This window comes from Equus quagga, chromosome 6, assembly GCF_021613505.1.
Source record: "Equus quagga isolate Etosha38 chromosome 6, UCLA_HA_Equagga_1.0, whole genome shotgun sequence".
Lineage (NCBI taxonomy): Eukaryota > Metazoa > Chordata > Mammalia > Perissodactyla > Equidae > Equus > Equus quagga.
The window spans coordinates 21,221,950-21,227,365 of record NC_060272.1 but is presented as its reverse complement, the minus strand read 5'-3'; the positions used below and the strand labels follow the sequence as shown (position 1 = coordinate 21,227,365).

The 5,416-nt window shown below is 37.3% G+C and overlaps 1 non-coding gene across 1 annotated transcript; it reads right to left on the bottom strand.

Moving 5' to 3' along the window:
- Positions 1-922: 922 nt before the first annotated feature.
- On the bottom strand, positions 923-1,024 carry LOC124241422 (U6 spliceosomal RNA). The gene has a single exon (XR_006889203.1). It is a non-coding gene; the product is annotated as a U6 spliceosomal RNA (small nuclear RNA).
- Positions 1,025-5,416: the final 4,392 nt, after the last annotated feature.

The following is a 5,416-nucleotide window of genomic DNA, read 5'->3' as shown; positions in this document are numbered from 1 at the left end:
TACTATAATTTACGTGTAAAATGTATGGTGCTTCTGCAATATTAATATCTGTCTTTTCTTGTCTCTAAATTCTTGTTTATTCTCTTTGGAAATCTTTAGTAGAGGACAAATGAGTGGGAGATTATAAATAATACTTCACCACTACATTGTAATAATATCATATTAAAATATAATTACTATTTAGTTCCAATACACCTCATGAGAATAAAGTAAACTATGGAGGAAAGTAGTACTAATTCAGAAAATAAAATAGACTACTTTTAGCACCTAAGACTTAAAATTTAAAAATTATGAACTTACTTCTGGTAAAGGTGGTTATCTACCATTGAACATATAGTCACAAATAATTCATAACCAATCTATAAATCAAAACTGGAATGAGTTTATTATGAGTCAGATCTGGACTAGCCTGGAGCCTTCCTTCCCCAAGAAAGGAAGGGCACCAAAGAAGTAGGTTGTACAAAGTGGTTACATACCCTCAAAGAGCACATTTCACATATGATTGGAATGTCCCTTTTACAGCAGTCATGAGATTGCCTAGCCAGCATGGCAATTCACAGAGGTCTGTTGTCTCAAGCTGGGTGGTCACAGGGTGAGTGCAGCCATCAATTCCTAGCCTAGGGAGAGAGGCTTATCCTTATGGAAATGTCAATATGGGGGAAGATGCATCTTTATCTTAAGGGCATTTGTTCTTGTCTTTGGGACACGGCAAATGCTTAAGGCAGATATACAATGCAAGCTCAAATGGCCACATCAGGTTCTTTTAGAAAACCAAGGTCAGGCTGAGTTAGTTTTACATCTAATGGCTTCCTCATATACTCCAATATATCCTATTGCTTGCCATTCGTTTATCAAACATCTAGCTGAATCTTTTTCAGATTTATAATGAAACAATAATGTTCAAGAGCACATGCTTTACAGAATACATACAGAGTGTTTCATGAGTTTGTGTGTCATCCTTTGCAAGAGCCCAGCTAATCTTCTCTGAGCCACTCTAATTTTATTGTATGTGCTGCCAAAGCAAGCATGATTTTTAAATAATCTCTTCTTAGTTTCAACCACCATTAGACACTTAATTTTATATAATATAGGCAGTTTCATAGGCAACAATAATTTACATCAATACTGAGACATGACAGTTATCACATAACAAAATTGATATGATAAGAGTTTGTTATTTAAGCCAACCTAGTCTATGGTATTTTGTTACTGCAGCCTGAACTGACTAAGACAGATTTTGGTATGAGAAGTAGGGTGCTGTGGTAACAAAAACCTACAAATGCACAAGTGGCTTTGGAACTGCCTATGAGTTTTGAAGTACCAGCTTGAAAAAACCTATGTTGCCATGAAGTGACGGTTAAATGTGATCCTGTGAGGGCTCAGAAAGAAAGGAGAAGACCTGTAGAGAAAGCTCCCCTCTTCTTAAAGAACACATAAATCATGTGTAGAATGTTGATAGAAATAAGGGTGGTAAATGCCATTTTGCTGTGGACAACAGAGAAAAGGTAATTCTTGTTAGACAAGAACTTGGCTGAATTAAGTTTGTTTTCAAGTGTTTTGTGGAAGGTAGAACTTGTGAGTAATAAAATTAGATATTTAGCCAAGAAGATTTTAAGCAAAGAGGTTTAGCTCCTCCTGACTGCTTATAGTAAAAGGCAAGAAGAGAGAAATAAATTGAAGGAGGAATTGTTAAGCAACAAGCAAAAAGGAAGTAGAACTTGGGGCAGGCCTGGTGGTGCAGGGGTTAAGTTTGCACATTCCTCTTTGGTGGCCTGGGGTTTGGCAGTTTAGATCCCTGGTGCAGACCTATGCATGGTTTATCAAGCCATGCTGTGTGCAGGCATCTCACATAAAAAGCAGAGGAAGATGGGCACAGATGTTAGCTCAGGGCCAGTCTTCCTCAATAAAAAGAGAAGGATTGCAGCAGATGTTACCTCAGGGCTAATCTTCCTCAAAAAAAAAAAAAATGGAGCTGAAAGATTTGAAAAATTCTCACCTGGCTCATTTTGCAAAAAGAAAAATGAGAAAGCAAGTTCTGAAGAGAACACCAAGATTGTGGCTGACCAACTGTTTTGATAAGGAGATTACAATGAGTAACATCAAAATTGACTTTAGCAGAGCCATTTAAAAATGAAGTCAGAGCTTCCTTTACAGAGAAACTGCCTCCCTGCCTTGAACCTTGGACTGGGTGAATCTTTTGGATTGAGCCTGTGGGGGCCTAGAATTGGCCACCCCGAGATATGTCTCTTTGGCATGAGGATTATTTGGGGCTGGTTGCTTTTAATACACTGCAGACAGGAAAGCAACTGAAAAGTAGAATTTACTTACCCTTTTCTTAAGAGACATTTACATTTGTAAAGGAAATCTCCATCTGTAAAGGTGTCTCCCTCTCTGTACCGGGGAGAAAGGGGATGACCTTATCTCTAGAAACTCCTATCAATACAGAATGCAAGGACTTAAATCTGATAATAATCTTATTCCTGTTTCTGGTAACCTCCTGTAACTGACTCCCCCCACCCCCAACATTCTCCTTTGTCTTTAGCTGGATATGATATTTAAGGTGGTGGCTTCAGCCATTTTGGCAAGTTGCTCAGCTTGCCTGAGCCTCTCCCATGTATACATGTTATAAAGCTTTGTTTAATTTTCTCCTGTTATTCTGTCTCATGTGAATTTAATTCGTTCTCTGGCCAGAAGAACCCAAAGAGGGTAGAGGAAATGTCTTCCTCCCCTACAGGCCCAAATAACAACTGTTTTACTAGGAATTGTTGGAGAAGTCAGCAAATAAATGGACACCCTGATCACAAAGACTGATGATTATGGACTTTCTATTTGAAGATAGGATCAGTAACCAATTACTTAGAGCCAAGAGTAATTTAGCTTGTCAGCACCAATGAACTCTTTAAAAACATCTGACCTCATATTCCAACTTTTCCCGATAAAAATCCTGAGCCTCTCTTCTGTAATTGGAACACTATTCGAGTTTCTACCTGAATCTGTGCTCCCTGAATTGCAATTCTTTCATTCTAAATAAGCATTTTGCCTCTTAAGTTGGTTTCCATTTTAAAAGTTGACATAATACAAACCATGAACCTGCTCAGTCATCTCAATAGAAACCAGGAATGGAGATAGGATTATACCAGCAGAAATACTGCCAGCCGGGACCAAAGAGAACAGAGAACATGGGACAGAATGAAAGAAGGCTGTCACACTTCTCAGATTCTACAGGACAGTACAATAAAGTTCTTTGGCTGTGAACTTGTGTTATGCTGCATCTTTTCAAATACCATGTCTACTCTGGCAAGGGAAACAAAACAAAAAATTAACAAATGAGACTATGTCAGTCTAAAAAGCTTCTGCAAGACAAAGGAAACCATGAACAAAATGAAAAAACAACCCATCAACTGGGAGAAAATATTTGCAAATCATATATACAACAAGGGGTTAATCTCCAAAATATATAAAGAACTCATACAACTCAACAACAAAAAAACAACCTGATCAAAACATGGACAGAGGATAAGAACAGACATTTTTCCAAAGAAGATATACAGATGTCCAAGACACATGAAACGATGTTTAACATCTCTAATGATTAGGGAAGTGCAACTCAAAACTACAATGAGTTATCACCTTACACTGGCCAGAATGGCTATAATTACCAAGACAAAAAACAAATGTTGGAGAGGATGTTGAAAAAAAGGGAACCCTCATGCACTGCTGGTGGGAATGCACACTGGGGCAGCCACTATGGAAAACAACAAGGAGATTTCTCAAAATATGAAAAGTACAAATACCATACAATACAGCTATCCCACTACTAGGAATTTATCCAAAGAACTTGAAAGCAATGCTCCAAAAAGATTTATGCACCCCTAAGTTCATTGCAGCATTTTTCACAATAGCCAAGATGTGGAAGCAACCCAAGTGCCCTTCTACGGATGAATGGATAAAGAAGATGTGGTATATATATACAATGGAACACTGCTAGGCCATAAAAAAAACAAGACCATCCCATTTGCAGCAAAGTGGATAGTCCTTGAGGATATGATGTTGAGTGAAATAAGCCAGAGAGAGAAAGACAAAGGCTACATGATTTTCACTCATATGTGGAAGATAAACAAATACACGGATAAAGGGAACAGATTAGTGGTTACCAGAGGGAAAGGGGGCTGGGGCTGGGCGAAAGGGGTAAAGGGCCACATATGTGCAGTGACAGACAAAATTAGACTACTGATGATGAGCACAATGAAGTCTATTCAGAAATTGATAAACAATAATGTACACCCAAAACTACACAATGTTATAAACCATTACAATCTCAATAAAATTATTGGGGAATAAAAATAAGGGAAGAACGGCCCTGAAGGTGATTCAGCTAACATTAGGGCCAACTCCTCAGGCCAGAGGGCCTCATACAGAAGCCATGGAAGCTAAGCTGCCTTGAGCCACCAGGTGCAGACCATGCCCAGCAGAATATTATCATTTATATTAATATTAATGTGATATCATTTTCTTGGCAACAGTGTTCACAATCTATTTTTTTAATCTTTTTTATGTAGAACATCAACTGCGGAATTAAAAGTTTCTTTATAAATATTAAGTATTACAAAGTACTTTATACTATTGCCAATTGATAAAGGTACTCTACTTGGATAAAAACTTGGCAAAGAATGAAATTCTCTTGATTCTAGTCCTATCTCTATCATTAATTCCCTGTGTTTTTCAGCTGGGCTCTGTCATTCTCTCTGCCTTGAAATTTTCTTGAAGGCAATAATTCTTAGTCTACATGCTTCCTGGGGTTGTTGTGAGCAAAATAATTCTGGTAATATTGTAATTTGGAAATGTGGGGAATGATAAAATATAAGATTTATTATTGCTGGTGTAATTTTACTAGTTAAATTTGATTATTTGAGCGATGATAGTCATACTTAAATATAGCTTCTTCTCTGCTGGATATGCAATTAAATTTTGCTGTAAGTGTGTGACTTCTTGGTTCTGAAAAATATTTAGAGGAGAAAATGTTTTTAAAATTATTACCCCCTACATAAGAATTTAAGTTCTAAGGTAAAGGTGGTTTAGCTTTAGCCTCAAGAAAACCTACTTGTAATTGTTGGTCTCCCACCTGCTAATGTCACTTTAGGTGTAAGGAATGAGCTGCGAGTTTGATTTTACATTAATTGTGAACACATCACCTTGACATTTAAAGGGAAAGAAAACATTTTATGGCACTGCAAATTAGTACTTAAGATATGGAAATACCTCCTTGATGAAAAAACAAAATGCTCTTTGTCTTTTAAAAAACGCCAACTTTCTTTTCCGTAGTAATGTATGTCAGAGTACCTACATAGCTTTGGGGTGAAGAAGCCAGCCCATAATTCTTCAAATTACCATTGGTTTTTGCTGTGAACTAAAGCAT